The sequence below is a fragment of the Blennius ocellaris genome (genome assembly GCF_963422515.1).
Source record: "Blennius ocellaris genome assembly, chromosome: 20".
Classification (NCBI taxonomy): Eukaryota; Metazoa; Chordata; class Actinopteri; order Blenniiformes; family Blenniidae; genus Blennius; species Blennius ocellaris.
Genome location: NC_137669.1, coordinates 9,841,308 through 9,861,332, shown reverse-complemented (window position 1 = coordinate 9,861,332; position 20,025 = coordinate 9,841,308).

Genomic DNA, 20,025 nt, shown 5'->3' with positions numbered 1-20,025 from the left:
GTGTTTCAGCCGATTAAAAGCTACCATTTATCAAGGGGGCAACGCCGGCAAATGTATGACAAAGGCATAATTTAAGTGCATTTAAGCACAATGTGTCTATGAATGCACAGTGGACTGTTCTAGAGATTAAATAACCTAATTTTTAAAGAGTCCCAGTTGACTGCAACAGTACAGAAGATGAAGCATTTGGTCAGTTCCTTATTTCACATTAGAAATTAATTATTTCCTGTTGGGGCTTCTGCATTACTGCCCATATGAATGTGAAGACAAACACTTTCTGCTCTCTATATATCTACAGTTGTGTTCACTAGGTCATATTTCCAACAGCATTAAACTATAAATTAGCCTCTACAACCCCTGACATGCGCATGTATTCCAAAACAATTGTAAGTTATTAATAGGTCACCTAACGTGAAGCGGCAAAGTTTTGGTGTGTGATTCATTTAGAATCACCAGTGAAATATCAAACATGAATCTGGAAGCATCTTATCAAAGATGGTGCTAAAGCATGTGGTGTGAGAAATAAAACAAAGAGACAGGAGCTTTGGTTCAATCAAAGGCAGAAGGGACATATTAGAGGGAAAGAGTCTTGTGGAAGAAAAAAAAATAAATCAAGCCACTTAGAGAACAGCAAGACCTGATTAGGGGAGAGCAAACTGAAGGTCAAGACTTAATTTAGACTTCAATCTGCTAGATAGAAAAGGTTGTAGGTGTAGATTTACATGGCATGAAGAACAGCCTACTCCATCGACGCTGTCGCTCAGAAAACTGAGCAACTTGTGAATGCCGATTGTTCTCTATATTCCACCAGTCACTCAATTAAATAGTTCACAAATACAAACTCACAAGTCCTCTCTGTTCCTTTGGCAGTTTTAAGTTCGTCACAAGAATATGAGTCATACCTGTTCCTTCCTGCTGAGATGCCGCTTCTTGTTGCAGATCTTTCATTGTCTATTATTATCCTGCTCGAGCTTTGGAAATCCGGCATTTGTCATAAGTTTGTTACCACAAGCTCTGTGCGATGCATTGTGATGTACTGTGTTTTTGTTGAGTGAACTCAAGTATTGACTTGGTGTCTCACATGACACACTCCTATTGACTCTGTAGCTCTTGATCAAGAATCCCTTATATCCCGAGACATTGGGTATGAATCTTGCAGCCCTGCAAAACAATGAGTTTTCCACACAGAAAGATAGATCCATCCACACAGGTATTTGCCATCACATTTACATTTTTGCTTGCTTCCTGTGGAGGTAGTTATGGATTAAATTGCAGTCTATTGGTTTGCTTTGTATAGAGCAGCCCCCACAAACACAAGCAGTGGAATAAATAGATGTGGAATAATTGAATTTCCTTATCAATGTCAAGTTGCTTCAGGTGTGTTGGTCACGTCGTACCGTGACACTTTACGGGCTTTTGACTAAACACTGTTAATTGTCTAGCAACAGATGAGTTGTTCATTTCAGAATTTGTTGCCTTTGTATCATCATGTTTTGTTTTGTGTGTGGGTTATTCTTTTTCTAACTGCTTCAAGCACAATGGACAATGCTTAGCCAATACTGGCTCTTGAGGCCTCTGGCAGACATGATTGGATAAAATGAATAATCAGCTGGAAAATGCATGTTGTTGTTGTTGAATAGATGCTGTGGCTCTAAAGTCAGTTTTCTAAGTACCTATTCTTACATGAATATATCTTAGGTACCCAAAGATCGTTGTCATTTTCTACGCTTGTCAAGAACAATATTTCAAATGAATAAAGAAGGACCATCATTTGGTCTATAGACTATTGTAGACTGAGTACACCATGCTTCTATAAGTGTAAAAACTATATTTCACGCAATAATTTTGATCAAATCAAGAACCCATAAAATGTTGGTGGTGATCCAGAAAAATAATTTTTATTTTGCTATATAGTGTTACATGCTTTGCCTGTCCCTTTAAATAACAAGTGCCCGTTGTGCTCCAGTGCCATACTGCAGATGTGTGTGAAATGACCAGTGTTGGTCCAGTGTTTGTCCAGGGTGTACTAAAAGAGGAATAAACTGCCGGCATTCTGCAACCATCAGTGTTTTCCCTGCCCCAGTGGAATATGTGTAATCTCCCCATGTCCATGTCCACCCTTGCTGGAGGTCAGAAATATCTGATTGCTCTTGTTCTTAATATACTTTTTTACCATACGTAATTTAATTGACCAACATATTTTGGTGAATGTTAACTTTTAAAGGGGCAGCATGATTTGTATGTACAATATGTTCTGATAATTGGGAGCTATAGTAGATTTATGAAACATAATATGATAAACTAGCTGTGGTAATGATGTGGTGCTTTTAACATGGCAATTCGTTATTTGTGCTCCCAGTGAAAGGAGAGACTCATAATGCAGTATTTAAGTCCATCTATCATGAACAACTGGCAGACAAAACACACATTCTCAGAAGCACACCTGAAATAATAAAAACACAATTAAATTGTGACTATAGTGTCTACTAGGGTTGTTGCATTACGCAGCATGAGGAGATAGTTGAATTAGGAATGGTAACTGAGAGAAAACTTTTCTCCAAAACAAGTGGTTCCCCCAAATTCACAAGTTTATGCTACTATCAGGACACAACTGTCACACAAAGCAGAATAAACCTCCCCTGCAAATTCACTCCTACCGTGAAAATATGTATTTTAAGACAGATTCCCTTTAATTTATTTAGAAATTTTGTACTTTGACTTCAGAACATTATTTCAATAGATGTTTCATGTATGATGGTGATAACTTGGCAAATATAGACCTATTTACATGGATACATGAAGCCCCACCCAGTCTGTTATTCGCACAACTTTGAAAGACCTTCTGTTCTTGAGAGGAGTGTCTTAAAACATAATGAGAAAAACTTTGACACCAAGTCAAGTTTAGTCCTATTTTGTTTAATGCAGGATTTGTTGACATTAAGTTCCTATGGATCCTGGGAGAAATCTTCTATCTCTCTCACAGCACACCATAAAAGCAGAACTCTTAAGTTTTGTTGTCTTGAAAATACTGAACAAGCATCTCTTATAGCGACAATAAAAGTTAGTTGCTCTCCACTGAGATGACACAAATTTCAGTGTATGCGGTGCTTTACAGACATTCGCATAAAACAGGCAAGTAGAGAATGAAGCATCAAGGAATGTATAGAACTATTCAGAAGTTTATCAAATTTCACTGGTTATTGTATTTGAAAGATGTTTGCAGAAAACAATATCCAAATAAGTTTAACTGACGCTATAGATGACCTTAAACAGCAAAAGGATACATCTACGTGAGAGAAACAATATCGTGGTCGGATACCATAATTTAGTGGACACACTGATTAAAAAAAACACAAAAAACACACACACAAAAATAAAACATACACATTTCAGAATGTTTCCAAACAACTCTGCACAGCTGGTTTCACACTGTCCAATGAACATCTGTCACATTTAGGAAGCTGAGACACACAAATTAACATAAAACCTGCTGGATATTTGTTAAATCTGGTTATTGTAATACAGACACTCAAAATGTCCACACACGTGTGCTGAGAGTCCCACAGTCTTTTAAAACTAGCGAGAGAAGACTTGACGCTTCTTCTCATTTGAATCAATCACAGGTGACCTTATGCTGCCACCGAGGAGTGAGCGCACCCTTGATTAGGAGTGCCCATGCTTGTTAGGCACGCCGCTCGTCTGCTGTTCTGCATCCCACACATTTTAATCAAATTCTCGAGCATGTGCGCACACACGCGCACGCGTGCACGCACATTTGTAAATTTCCAGAGATGATTATTATTTAACACAACAACATCCACACCCTAATGCTCAATGTGAAACAACCCCATCCTGATGTTTACTGTCAATATTGGTAGTAAATGAGTTCCTTCGACCATGATTCCTGTCAATAAAACCAATGGTTGAGCTCATGAGGATGACTCTGGTAATTCATAATTGCACATAACATTTCAAGGCAAGCTTTTTCTTTAAATTACTCTTGGTTGTATACTCACACACTTAATATTATTATTATTATTATAATTTTTATCAGCTTACAACACAATGAAGTCTAGACAGTGGAAGTCTGCACAAAGAAAATGTATTTCTTTGGGGGTTTTTTATTTTTGATTATCAAAAGTTGGATCAAGTGGGCACAGTAGATAGAATATATTTATACATGGGTCGATTCCACATTGAACACAGTGTGCTCTAAATAACTCAAAACCATACCCATGTTTGTAAAGATTCCAATTTAGATTTGGAGAACTTGAACCCTGCTGAGCAGAAGCTTGCCCCCCCACTTATTTCAGCAAACACAAAAACACTGTAAACATGTGCTTATGTCATAGGCTCCATTTTGACCTACCTCTTACCAACTTATATGGCTGTAAAACAGTGAAGAAATTGCCATATTCTTCATAGCATTGATGATATGACCCATTACATGTACATCATATCATTTGTCTAAAAAGTGTAAAAGAGTAGCAAAAGTAATTGAAGTTGTTAAGTCACTTGTTTAATTCACATATATTAGCACATGGCTAAATTACAAGTTTAACGTTAGATGTATTATGTGGCTTGGTGCAGTTTTGTCATGGGAAGTTGTGGAAAACATACACGATGTAGGTGTTAATGCATTGCAGCCACTCATGTCCTCTATTGGTGTACACTTGCCGTGCTCATACGTATTCCTCTATGTACAGCATATGTTATATTTTACACTTCTTCACTCATGTCTTATTCTACGGTGCCAAGACCTAGAGGGTAACTAAAGACATCACAGACAGAGTCCAGGTGTTTGGTAACTGGTGCCTGTGTTCCATCTTCAGTTCCAATATCCTTTGTTAATCCACAATAAAGATCTGTAGAACATTACCAACCAGGAAGGAATGGGGCTCGAAATACGCAGGAAGAAGTGTAGGTGGATCGGGCACATGCCCAGGAAACCCCATGACTGCGTGACAAGGCGAGCACTATCTTGGAACCCACAGGGCGAGAGAAAACTGGCATCAGGTCGAACTGGCATAAGATTGCCAAATTAGCTCCAGTTCGTTCGAAGTGTGGACACCCCATGCTCCTCGGAGCGGGTGGATTTAACTTACTGTCTTCACATATGTTGAAATCTAGTAGTTTCTTGTGTTGCAACCATGATTGACGTGATAAGAGGTATAAATTCAAGTAAAATCGCTTTCATTCTTTCAAACACCATGTGAGAAAGTGACCTCCCTTTCTCACGTTAACACAAAAAACTGAAGGACACCGGCACACAGTGTTGACGAGGGAGGGGGTGCTTGTGAACGTTTGGAGATTGTGTTGGGGATGAGTGGTGGCGCGCACTGACGTGGCTGGGACAGAGTGCGCGTTGCCATAAATGTGGACACTGGACAACAATAGCTCAGGTTGGTAGTGCGATACCCACTACACCCTGTATCAGTGGCACACAGTATTTTGGTTCCTCCCCACACAGCTCAGCTCACCTCACGCACTTCCTGCTCCTGCCCGTCAGCCTATTCCTCGGCGGAGCGCGTGCAGCTGAAGTAGCGGTATTTCAGTGGCCAGACTGCAGGTGGAACGGTCCACTGGGTGTAGGGGTGCACTGTTTGTATTTTTGGGTGCAAATATGTATAGTGGGGAATTTGTGACGTAATGAATATATATTGTATATAATTATGCTGGTAATTATGTGGTGTACCTTATTCATATATTTTTTCGGTTAGGTTAATCTAGGGTAAGTTTAAACACCCCTTAGACGTTTGTTTCAGCCCAGCACATCCTGATTGGCTCAATTCGGGGTGGGGCTGGGCCTATTTAAAGAGGCCCGCTGTCAGTGTCTAGATGACTGAGAGCCTGAGAGTAGACGAGTCTTTGTCTGCTGGCCTGTTGTGAGGCTGCAAGTAAAAGAGTTTGTGAACGGTTGTAAAGAGAAAATTTAAAATAAATCTAAGTTAATATTTGGAAAACACAGTCTACCCTCTCATCCTTGCCGCATCCTCTCTCCCAACACCCGCCAACCACATCTCGAGTCGGGGTGTCCGCCTTGGAATCTCACACACCATTCAACCTGTAGACAAACTTTGCCATATTCTTTGTGTCAAGAAAGTGCTACCACTTGCAGTCGGCGGTTTCCCTCAAAAGCAGCTGGAAAGAGGCACATTTTTCTGAGTTAATTGCAAGAACATAGTATCTCAACTGAAATTGAATCAGCTGCTCACTTGGATATGTGTCCTGGAAGGCATAAACTATGGCTGCTGGATAAGTGGCATAGACATATGAGAAAGTCCAGTTTAGTTGATTTAATGTGCTTTGAAATGCCTCCTCCTTGGACAAATGAGAATATATGCATTAGAGAATATGCATAGTGAGTAATTGATCAGGTATTCTCCTGAAACGGAGGCATTTGGACTCATTTTGATCCAGGTGTAGGCTGTACCTCCACTTTATCCAGTGGAAGCCAGTAATCATTGTTATCTGGGTTGTATCTGAAAAGAAATATGATTCAGTAATGCCGATGTCAATTGTCAATGCAATTTATTTGATAATGTTTACGGAAATAACAGTCAATGCTGATGAGTAGGTGAGGGCAATTGTTAATCTAACTTTGTTGGCACCAGCAAGAAAAAATTAATTATCTCTTTTGATGACCTTGAAGCACAGTAACACGCATAGCCAGAAAATTCTTCACATCAGCCTTCACTTGTCAATGAAGTGTTTATCAGGTTTTGTCTTTAAAAGCCACTCAATCTGGAGACAAATGCTTTCATGGCTCTGGTGTTTTATCTTGTTTTCTGTTTTGTTTCTTTTTTGTGTGTTTCCCCGCAATGTTTATTTCTCCCATGGTTCCTGGAGATGAATTACTATGCCATACCTTTGGGCAGTGATGGTCTAGGGGCTTGATAGGCACATTTGGGATTTATTCCCACAGTGGACAGGTCACAACTGTAGGTCCCGGAGGAATACCCTTGACCTCCATCAGCTCCCCAGAGTGCCCATTGGGGCTGGTAAATGCACAAAAAGAAATCTCCCTAAATCAAATGACAAAATATTATTAGTTAGTTGGTTATGCTCTTGTTGTTATGGTTGTTGTTGGTGCTGGTGATGATGTTTCCTCTGTCTTTAATAGATGTGTTCTCTCGGGTTTGGTCATTTCATTATTTGTGTGTCTTACATCCCCTTCCACTTCTGTTTCCCATTTCAATAGTGCTGTGCTGCTTCGTGATTCATTGTTCTTTAATGGCATGCAGTCAGGTTTATTTAGATTCTTATCATGTTTTGTTTCATGTTTTCTTGTTTCATGATGTGGCAGATGTCTATGTTTGGATTCATTTCTAGGTTTGTGTTGCATGTATTATACATCTGACCTTCGCATGGACTCTGTCCCTCCTGTCCTCAGGTGCCTTGTTGCCCCGCCCTCTATGCGACTTACCTTGATTGGCCTTCATTCTCTTGGTTTTTCTGTTCTTTGCTTGTGTTTTCTCACAGTACCAACAAATTTAAATAGATCCCTGCAAACATGGCTGTTGACACTGAGCTGATAGTGACTATCCATCACTTAGAAGGGCTCAAAGCACACATGGAGATGAACTGAACAGAAGAGTTCAGTCCCAGTTAAATATAAACACTGGAGGCAAGGAAGCAATGAAGACTAAGACAGACAGGCGAGAGAAAGATAAGAAAAAGCATTTTCAGCCTCCCTTTACTGCTGACACTTGACTCTGGCTAGGCAAATTTCTTCCAAAAATAAATAAATATGCTTTGGTTTGAGGTGTCTATTTGATACATCTTTGGTCAAAAAGAAAGCAATGACTGATGTTTGACTCAGAGAAAAATAAAAACCTGGTAGTGGAGGAAGAGATTGTTCACAGTTCTATCTACTCTGAAAATCATACAAGCACAACCAAAATAAAAACAGAGGCATGCGGAAGGAAAAAATGAGCATATGGCAAAGAGGACATGGGGGATAAAAAGTAGATTCAGAAACATAGATGGGAATTCAACCTCAGGTGACTATTGCAGAAACACAAGGCAGATCCAAAACAGTTTGTTAAGAGTAAAGGGAAAAAAAAAGTGGGGGAAAGATGTTTAGATGGAAGGAAGGGGAAGATTAAAGGCTGCTTTTGCTCACATTTATCTTCCAGCTGATGCCCAACCCTCCCAGCCTGGCTACACCTTAACCATCATACTCATACACTTGGGAGGGGGTTGAAGCCAAGAAATGAAAAGACGGGGAGAGGGTAAAAGTTCTGACTTAAATCGTGCATTTTGTTTCTGTCGTGTTTTACTTTGTTCTTCTTCGTGTCTGTAGTTTGTAGTTGCCCCCCCCCCAACCAAGAGCCGATTTAGAGAATTTTAAGATTGGGTGTCAACATCCCCCCTACCTTTTTTCTAAATTTGTAGGTCATTACTACTATATAGTTCATCATCAGAATGCTGACCAACCACCCCAAACTTAAGAGGTGCAAAACAAAAACAATACAATTTCAGCATCAACAGTTATCACATAGTGTATCATTGATTTCACTTAATATCAAAACATGGAACATCTAGTCTTTAACTTGGATTCTATCGGGGGGGGGGGGGGGGGGGGGGGGGTGGTAGTCAGTGCTATCAACAAATGCTGCAGTGTTCGGAAAAGTTATGACATTTGCATTACCATTCTCAATTGAGTTGTACTCACAACATAGTGTGTGGGTAAGATTCCATCGCTCAAAGCAAAACAGATGGTAGGAGCCATATAGCTATAGTCCTACAATTTCCTTTTTAGTTCTTGGGTGATCTTTTATAGGGGCTCTTTTGCTCCTGCGTCTCTGGTTGCCCACACAGTGAGTGACAGAAAGGCAGCTCCTGCATCAGAAGCCCAAAGAGCTCGGGCTTGTGTGTCGGATGCTTCACTGGTCCGGGTCGAAGCTTTTATTTCTGCATCCCCTCAATGGACAGCCACTCTGTCTGTCAGGCCTTTGGCATTGCTGACCCAATGTGGCATTTATGACTTTAACAAGCAGATGAAGTTTTCTGTATCGTTCGAAGCAATTTAGTGGCAAAAAAACAGATTGGAATGTCATGTTCAAGCACCCTTTGATATTCAGATATTGTATCACTTAAACACAATTCGCAGCTTTGATTTCATGTCATCCGTGAGTCACAGTATAATTATGAAATCAAGCTGCTGCTGCTTTTCTGTCTGATTGTTTCAATGGGGCAGAAATGGTCTACCATAGTTACAGCAGACTCCGAGCAAACTTAAGGCACCAGTCGGAGCTGTGGGGTTGGGGGGAGGGGTTCCAAATGAGAATCCCCAAAATAGAATGTTTCATGAAGTCACTGTCCAAAACCACATCTGATTGGCTGACTTCTTTGTACACAGTGATGACATAAAATATCCAGAGTTCAGCATCGATGGACCATCAACTAAAGTTAGTTTCTATGCGTTGTCACTGAATGTCCTGTGGCCTTGTTTCTTGGGGAATTTTCTATTTGGGAAAAAAAAAAGGAAATGTGTTCATGTATATGTTCCCATTATTCACATATGCACTGTATGTATGTATGTATGTATGGTGGATTTTGTTTCACCAACTAAGGGAATAAGAGGTATTCATCAAACTTTGATATATCTCCTTGTTTTCACATGCAGTAACGCCAGATTTTACCTCCAATAATTCACCTTCACTGCATGATAACTCATCAATACCTGCCTGTGATAAAGATGTTGTTGTTTGACAAGATACAAATCATTAACTCATCGCATTATTGATGTCCTGACACAGAGGGCTTAGTCACATAGTGCACTGAAGATTTGATGTATGGTTTGCTGAACTCACTTTTCAAAATATTATATTGGTCTTTTGCCTGTAACACCTTATTTATCTCGATTCCTACCCACCCTCTCATCAAAGTCAAACAGTATACATGTTTTTGGCAGCCAGATGTAGCAAATCTGTGAGTATCCTTTGTCAACCAGGGTCCTCTGTCTGTTCCTGTTGCATGCTGTCCATGTAAACACAGCTGTCTCGCACACAGTACCATGCATGTTTTTGTTTGTGACCACATGGGACAAATCCACAGAACCCAAACAAGGCTTCAAATGGATTTTGTCAAAACTGCATAACACATACTGACTGAATCCCGGAGTGAAATTCTTTCTGACACTTGTCACACACGTTTGACATCAGTTGCAGAGACATAATTACTTGGAGTACAGTAGAGAGAGGAGGGCATTCTGGCAAGAAAAACAGATGAAAGTGCTCGGGTTGATGCACATCAATGTTTCTATAGCATTAGTTTCATAAAGTGACACCATTAGTATGTGAACTGTTTGTGATTATTAAGTAGTTTGACAGGTCCTACTTGTGTGATTTATTTAATAGTCATTCACTATTTCAGATTTGTACATAGTTGGCTTGGTTGGTAAAGTGCTCATCTCTCAATCAGGAGGTTGCGGGTTCAAATCCCTCCATCTGTCTTCATGTTGAAGTGTTCTTGAGCAAACTGGTCCTGATGGATGGACTCAGCACTTTTACATGGCAGCAACGTCCAGGGGTGTGTGAATGAGTGTGTGAATGGATGAATGTGATTAACAATGTAGGGTGCTTCAGGGCTGCTCATGCTGTGAAAAAAAAAAATGCTATATGAGTGAAAGGCATTTATGAACGTATAACACTTTAGCCTGTCCCAGTGCAGCATGAGTATTGTCAATACATTTAGAAAATCATGTATGATTTTCAAGTAACTTCTGTACCTGTACATTTCAGCGTATGTTTTCACAATTGTTTTTATTTTACTCTATTTTAATTTCAACTTTTGAATCTTGAAATCCCTTATACGTTTGACTCCCTTATATGGCATGTATATACAATAAAATCAGTTACATTTTGTAAACAAATAGTACATGATTTTCCATTTCCACATAAGAAAAGTGATGATTTCCATATATTTCTTTGAACGATTGAGTGAACACTTATAGCTCCAAATATCCAGCATTATAATGTATTATTTGCAATTCAAACTAGCCATATTTGACTTTTGAACATTGAAGTTAAATATGGCCTTATGATGATGTTCATATGATGTTCATATTTTTGAACTTTTTTTTAATTGATGGATCATATTGTTTTTAACTTGATGGGAATTCTACAAGATAGAAAGGAAAGGAACTCATATGCAATGCAAGCTTTGTAAATCGGGCCTTTTATACAGGGGGGAAAAAAGAAGTAGAAAACTGATTTTGGCCAGTTTATTACCACAGCAAATTCTCTTGTAATGGTGTATTTTTGAAAGAAAATTTCCCAATATCCGGTTGAAGACAATGCAAGAGATACTTTCACAAGCATGGAGTCACTTCACATGATCACTGTACCATAGTAAATCAAGCCATTTTTGTTTTCACTGCAGTAATTGTTTATGAACCTTAAGTACTGGAGACTGTCATGTTTCAGGATAAATATTATCCTTTGTGAATTAGACGTGAAGATTTAAACACAGTCGCACAATATGCAAAGTAAGGTCAATGTAGTTTGTGTTCATACTGTATTAGTTTGAATTAGAATTCAAAGACTGTCACCCAAGAATGACAGAAGGTATTCATATGGCTAGTGTCTTCATGCATGAGAGCATGTACAACATGTGCACTTACATATGTGAGCCCATGTGTGTTCCAGCTTTTATGATGTGTGCTATTTCAACCCTGCTAACATAATGTTATTTATAGCTTGTCACTGTTTTGCGGCCCACTTTCATGTCACAGGGAAGCATCCCGTTGGGATGTCTCCGTGTCCACATGTACATATATGCCTGCCGCCCTTCATCCCCATGTCTCTCTTCCCTCTGTATTAACCCACTCGCACACGTTTCCATCTACTCACTCCTATTTGACCTTCCATCTCTACGGCCTCTCCTCCCCCTGTCCCTGGGCTTTAGCTGTGGAGAGGCGTCCTTATCTCTGATGACAGTGGGCTTGGTGCCAGCCAGGCCACCACTTTGCCCCCAGCTAACACTGCTCTCAAGAGAGTCAGAGGGTCCAGGGGTCCGGGAAGAGGGGCGTGTGACAGACTGACCCACTCTGCCAAATAATCCAGCAGTGTTTGCTGCATGGGCAAAGACAAGATGTTTTATTTTTCAGTGTTACTCTGTGACAGAATACGTCTTCAGTTGACAGGGTTTTTTTGTTTGTTTTGTTTTTGTTTTTGTTTTTTATGTTATCGTAGCCTCTGGTAACATGACCCAACCAAACACAATGCAATAAACATGGACATTCTCTTCCACAATGCACGTTTTGTTCTGCTTGTATTTTACCTGGAGGAATATGGATCGGATGGGGGGAAAAAATGCCTACCGGGTAATAATCACAGTTTTGAGGGCACATGGGGGCCATGCAAGTTTCAATTTCACAATCTACTCTTCTTTTCCACCCGTCTGCTCTCTCTCTCTCTCTCTCTCTCTCTCTCTCTCTCTCTCTCTCTCTCTCTCTCTCTCTCTCTCTCTGTCTCTCTGTCTCTGTCTGTCTCTCTCTCTCTCTCTCTCTCTCTCTCTTCTCTCTCTCTCTCTCTCTCTCTCTCTCTCTCTCTCTCTCTCTCGCTCAGTAATCCTGGGAGGCAGCACTGACAGCAGAGGTATGATAGAGGAGGGCCTGCTGGAGCGGAGAGGGAAATGATCTGCTAATGGTACACTCTCTCCCATAGGACACCTGCTTACACTCCACAGCTCTGCTTCTGCTCACTCAGTTGTGTGTGTGTGTGTGTGTGTGTGTGTGTGTGTGTGTGTGTGTGTGTGTGTGTGTGTGTGTGTGTGTGTGTGTGTGTGTGTGTGTGTGTGTGTGTGTGTGTGTGTGTGTGTGTGTGTGTGTGTGTGTGATAGACCTCATCCATATTTGTCTCTTCTCAATCAGCACACCCCCTCTTTGATTTCCTTTCACATCTCCATAATCTCAACTGCTTTTTTTACTCCATTCACCTTAGGTTTTTGTGTGCTTCTTTGCCACTTCTCTCTTAAATTCCATCCCCCCTGAGTGCTTCTTCCAGCACAAATCCATTGGTGTGTAACACCAACTTTTCAGAGCTCATCAGATCATGCCAAACCCGATTAAAACAATCCACACTTGATCATTACACCCATGGCGGTAACAAAGCACACAGCAATTAATAACCGCTCCTCACAGTGGCTTTGTTGGCCAATTTCGACTCTCTCTCGCTTGCATAATAAACAATCAGCAAATTTTACATCCCAGTAAAACTTTATGAACATGGTTTGATATGTCTCCCTGGCTCCCTCACTGTGTAATGCTTCAGCTTTGCTTGCCGACTCTTCTTCTGTCTGCCCCTCATCTGCTTCTTCTTTTCTGGTGCTCACAGTCATTGCCAGCTAGCCCTCCCCTCCCAATGGGCCAAGCATGTTAGTTATCCATTTAAGTCAGCTCCGGGTATCGTTGCATTTTAATAGGCCGAGAGAAACTGATTGCATGCACATGAACTCCCATAGCAACAACTCATGCATCCAATCTTGCACATGCATCAGATCATCTGCATATACAAAATATTGGTATGTCTCTTACATTGCCATGGAAAAATGTCCCATAATCACCCACAATATATTCTAATATGTATCTGTGTAATTGTAAAATGTAATCCATTAAAACAAAATAGAATATAATGGAATGATAAAACAGTAATCAGATAGCTTTGTGAACCAAAGCGGGAAAAGCAACTATGCTAATTGGCATTTCACACTGTGGCAGCATGTCACTCGGGATGGATATAATATGACGTCCCATATATCAAACATAATAACAGAATCGTTGGTATGAGTCATGTGCCTCATCACCTAGAGGCTGGCTGCAAGGTACCTTGACATGTGGGACCCCATCAGTGCTTTGGCTTCATACCAGCAGCCACCCAAGAATTGAGGGGGAGGGGCACATCAAGATCCCACTGAAGCGGCTTCATACGCAGGGAGCCCAGTGAGTTGTCATTTGGAAAAGGGGGGCAACATGCCAGGAGAAGCCTGCACAACATCACAGGACAACATTGCGTGAGATGACATTGTGGAAGTGATGAAACTGACGGGGTGAGAGATAGATGTGGGTCACGGATAAAATGTCGGGGCGACAAATACAAAGATAACTGACTTTAAAAAAAAAAATGTTTTCATCTGCTCTCTTGGCTGATTGACCAGTATTTAAGCTTTGTCAGTCTCTGGTTTGTTCTCAGTGACGTGTGTGCATATGTGTCTCTTGTAATCCACTTTGTTATGAGGATGAATAACTCGGAACGCTCTACATTTATGGTATCCAACTCACCTTGTGGGTTAAAACTGGAAGAAGGCACCTATATGTAGCCATATTTGATAGTTAAAGATGTTTCTTTAGGGTGAGGGTTACAGTTGTGTTAGGATGAACATTCAAATTATGCACTTTGCGTGTGTGTGTGTGTGTGTGTGTGTGTGTGTGTGTGTGTGTGTGTGTGTGTGTGTGTGTGTGTGTGTGTGTGTGTGTGTGTGTGTGTGTGTGTGTGTGTGTGTGTGTGTGTGTGTGTGTCAGAGCTTGTTCTCTGTGTTGATAATTGTAAAATAGTCAAATCCCATATAAAAGAGAACCCGATCCCTCCTTGTCCCTGCCTGAATCAGAGAGATTCCCTTGGGCAATACACCTAGTATACATAACATGCATTTATACATACAAAATAGGAATACACACACAATTACAAACATGTACAATGATTTTGGCTCTGCAGTCACTAATCATTTGCAAACTAGTTAATCATTTCAAAGCATATGATTTGTAAGGATCAATTGACCATCGACTGTGACCATGTTCCTTCAGGTTTATGTGATTCAAAGGCACCTTCAGTGCAATATGAAGGGGAGCACAGAACTTGTATATACAACATTGTCAAAATCATAGCTATCACAATTTATATTTTTTCACACATGCAGAAACACACTTTTCCCTGTGATCACTGTGTAGTGCCATGTTATTAATTATACATAGGTATCACACATGTTAGCACACAGGTTTAAGGAGCTGTAGCAATAATAATGTTCCCCGACCAACCACAACTACTGTAATACCTGTTTCAAAAAGTAAATTTTGAGGAAACATTGAGCTGATGAACCCTGAGATGCCAAAATAATGTTGCTTTTTTGTTGTTGGTGTTGTTTCAGAGGAGCTCTTTTGAGGTTTCCAATAATGCCTGGATTTTTTCCCTGTGAGTTAATAGTCTGCTTGATGAGTATGCAAAGCCATCATCCCCAGAGCTCCGATATGGTGATTTAACATGGCAACCAGCATGAAAGGTCACCCTTTGCTGCTCAGGGTGAGTCCATAATCAGATTAAAAAAGGAAAGGCAAGTTTACTTCTTCTTTGATATTTATACATAATGTATCTTTTTATAATTATCTTCATTATGACACTGATCCAGTTAAACTGCATAGAACCTGTCTGACAGATCATGTTACACTAAATTTGTGAAATTCCTTCCCATTCATCTTAAGGTGTGCCTCAAGGTTCCATTTTTAGTCTAACTCTGTTTCCCTATGTTCATATTGTTAATCTACCCTTAAAAGACACATTATTGTATTTTTTGTAAATTGCACACACATGCATACACAAGGAGAACAAACTAAGCACTACACCACTATGCCGCCTACTCGAGCCTTGATTTTCTCTTGAAGACCTGAAAGTCACACATGCATTCATCTCATATGAGGACAGATTACAGCGGTTCCTTGCATCTTGCAATAAATACAATTCAAACATCCCCAGTCACAGCTGGCTCTGACTGCAACTGCTCAGCATGTGAGACATAAACATTTAGAAGATTTCACCAATCTCGGGTCTTTGTACTGGTTTGCAATTCAAATAACTGAAACCTTGTATTTTAATTCACACCTCTTCTACTGTAGCGATGGCTGTAGGGATGTGGAAACTGGACCCACATGCGATTCAGTTAAAAGTTGACTTTAATTTAGTAAAGGCAACATAACATAAGATGAACATAAAACATTTTTGAACCAGGTATTATTTCCTAGGTGAGTCGGTAGATGGTTGATTTTGTATGCAGCAGATAAAGATAAGAGGCCCATTGTCAGCGAGCAAATAAGTCATTTGTAGAAATCAATTTCAGAAACTTGTGTTAATCTAAGAGCTTGACCATATAGTGTAAGAAGGGAGAATAGTCAGATGAACACGTCAGAGTGTAAGTGAACATAGGATCTTTCGATTATCATCAGGGACAGATAGCACATTTAATTGGAATCTCTAAATGTTCTTATGACATGAGACCATGCGAGCAGGATTGGGTTAATGAGACAAGGACAACCTGTGGCCCATAGCTACGTCGGGGGGGGGGGGGGGGGGGGGGGGGGGTGCAAGGTGGGAGAAACTCATGGTCTCTTAAAGAGTAGTTGCTGGTGAACAGGTTTGACAAGAGTCAGTTACCATGGTGACCACATTTTGTATTAGTTCGCTTTGTAACACAGAGTTACCCTCATTTCAGGGTGAAAAAGTTAAGTCTATGTAATTGTTTTGCATCCCAGATAACAAGAGGGTATTGTTTTTACCTGAATGAAATAGTGGGAGTGTGTTCATTTTCATTCATTTCACAGGTACAGTTTGTCCTTTTCTCTCGCCCTCAGTGATGCTTCTGGTTCTTTTGATGCCTGCTTATGACAGATGACAGACCATTTCATGTTTCCCAATGGGTCTATTAATGGTAGTTGTTATAATAATATTAAAATATGACTTTTTTTTTTTTTTTACGACAAGGCCTTTAAAAAAATACAATACTGATAACCACACTATTATACATACAGTGTATGTGTGTGTATATATATATATATATATATATATATATATATATATATATACACATACACTGTATGTATAATAGTGTGGTGATCAGTATTGTTATTCTTATGGGGGAACAAGCAGTTTTCTCACGGGAGGTTAATTCTTTGGGTTATTTTCTTGTGCGTGTGCTCTCGCTATGGCTCCCAGAGAACCAGCTTGGCTCCTGTTTCCAGTGACAAACTAATCAAAATATTGCACTGTAATTGGTGGGTAGTGATGTGTAGCCTGTAATTATTGCAGACAAGGTTGCCTTCATTCTCCTGCAACATTGCTGTGGGTTGTGAGAGAGGGTCACAATCGTGCAGTTGTGGCAGCTTTAGTTTGTCTGCTGTCCCTGACTGTTAATGTCTTGAACATAAATGTCAATTCCATGATTTGGCATGTTCAAAGTCAACCTTTTGTACTTTGGATGAGCTTGGAGTGAGCTGTCTTCAGTGTTATGATAGCTTGTTTTTTGTTGATCAGTGTCAGCCTAATTAATCCACTGTGATTTGAAGTTTTACAATTAAAGTACCTTTGGATGTTGTATGATCTTTTAGAGGGGGGAAAAAAAAGTGTAACAGAAAATCGAGAGCATAATGACATTCACCATTCATTGCACTAATTGCAAGCCTGGATTAGGATGGAAGCAGCAGAGAACAAAGGCATGTAGACTTATAAGCCATTCAAAGAAAAGCATAAAAACACAGGACAATGGGGGGAGAAAAAAAACATCCAATGAGTGTAGAAAAAAAAAGCTTGCGCAAAAATAAACTAAAGCAGCTTTTCATCTTTTTAAGAACAGCGTGGTTGATGCACGGTGGAGAAGAGCTTGTGTCAGGAAAATAAAAAAAAGGATTCCGCCCTGTTATATGCTAATAGACGTTTTCCCCTCAATTTCTTTTTTTTAATTTCTTTTTTTTTATGCTATTTGATATTGTGGAAAGTGAAGATCCACAATTGTGGCGTCCCTTTTGTGTTTCTTCAAATGTCTGCCTCTAAACGTAACACTTTAATACCAAGTCGCTCTGCTCGGAAAAAAGGATCACAGCTCGCTATAATAATGTCACCAAATGATGAAGCTGTTTTATAAACATGAAAGTGGGAGGCGGTGCGGCATGATACTTTTCTCAATCTTCTGCCTTTGACCAGATATTCTTGCTCTGACCTCTTTGGCAGATTCATAGTCTTATATTTCTCTGCAGGCAAGAGACAGATTCCTTTATCACCAGATAGTCATGTATGAATTGAGATACATTTTAGATACTGTATTCACAACATGTCCATGCGTGTCACCTAATTTATATTCCTCCAGCATAGCGATTATTAAATATCAGCACTTGCAAAGCATACATACAATTTTATTTTCCAAGAACATATAATATAATTTGCCTTCCCTGTGACGCTCACTGGAAATTAAATGCCTTCTCTCCGCAACCACGGTGTGCTTTTTTCCAAACCAATTTTAGCAGATAATTTCAGAACCCCACATGTAAAACTATTCTATTAGCTGCTGCGATAGAACTCTCCTGTAGCTCAGATGTCCCAGCTGAGTGTATCGGCGTAACTTTGGAACACTTCTCCCTTTTGTTTGTTCCACCAGGGCTTCGCTTGTTATTTTTGGGTAATTAATTTAGAGCCCTGTGAGCCTTGTTTGTTGCAGCACCATAGCATCGATTCATGTTTACACCTAAGCGCCACAATTAAAGGATCAATACCAAGAGGAGAAACGGGGAGCTCTTCAGTCAGCCTTTGTTGGACATAAATGAAAGCAAACGTTCACACATACTAGAGTGTGCGCGCGCACACACACACACACACACACACACACACACACACAAAACAACGGCTTTGGCTCCTAACTGCCCCGCATGCAAATGTGGCTGTGAGGTAAGCTGAGAATAAGCACGGAAGTGAAGTGACTATTTGCGTTTATTTACCAAATTGCGGAATGACAATTTTTTTCTTTTGCCCATGGACACTCATTTCTTTTACTTTTGACCTATAGGTAATGTGTGACATTTACTCTAATTGCTTACACTTCCATTACTGCAGCTTTCATACGGACTAGTAAAGTGCATTGGATTGAAAAAGATGGGGAGTAACATTCAATTAAGGAAAACAGCTTCAGTCAGACTTGTCGCAATCTACTCTGTGAAGTGCAACTGTCCACAGGGGGGGAGAGAAAGACCCCATCAATTTCCGGCCTCCATCAGGGAAGGAGCATTAGCCATTTTGTAGCTGGGCGGCCTCCAGCTGTGCGTGGCAAGCTTTACACACATACACACAAATGCAAAAACTCAATACCCGTGTGGATATTCTTTATGAGGGAATTTGGGTGCCGGGGTCTCCAGTCACATCGGGTCACTGTGTGATTGTGTGTGTGTGTGTGTGTGGGGTTTAACTACCACTCAGTGGCGGTGAGGTATGATGGATGTGAAGCAGGCAGGGGGCTGATTGCTGTGGTGTGTCACCCCCCCCCCCCCCCCCCCCCCCAAGGAGAAATGGGGTTGAAGGTCTTTGCTCCCTGGTCCCCAGGTGGTAGATGTGTATGTGGGATGATGGAGCTTTTTACAGTAATGAGAGAGCATAAAGGTCAGTGCGCAAATGTGTGTCTTTGTGTACATTTCCATGCAGGTCCACATATATGGATTTTAGGTGAGTTGAAGACTGAAATCTAACTACACTTTTTTCTGTTTGAGCATATCAGAGGAATGATGCACATTCCTCTGTGTGTGTGTGTGTGCGTGTGTGTGTGTGTGTGTGGTGTGTGTTGGAGCTCTTCTATCAAATACACAGCCATCAGCTTGTGCTGGGTATAATCATCTATATACCATAGTACATGCAGCTAGACCACTGTCCAACAGAAAAGGATTTGGGGGGATTTACACTCTGTGAAGGTGAGGCTCTCACACACACATTCTCTCACACACACAGTAAGCTGCACATACTCCAAAGAGAATAAAAAAGGGACTTTGGCACAGCAATTGAGGTGGAGGGAAAGGATTCTGCTACTGTCCTCATGCCTCCTTTAAAGTGCTCTATCTCGGCAAACCACATTTGTTTTATTAATTTAATGTCACATCAGGAGGAGTCTGTCAGGCGGCCGACTCAGAAACCGACTTTCCCCAGAAGTTTTAGACTCTGTGTGCAAAAGCACTAACAGAACAAAGCATCATTGTGTAACGACAAAGCAGGGAGAGAAAGA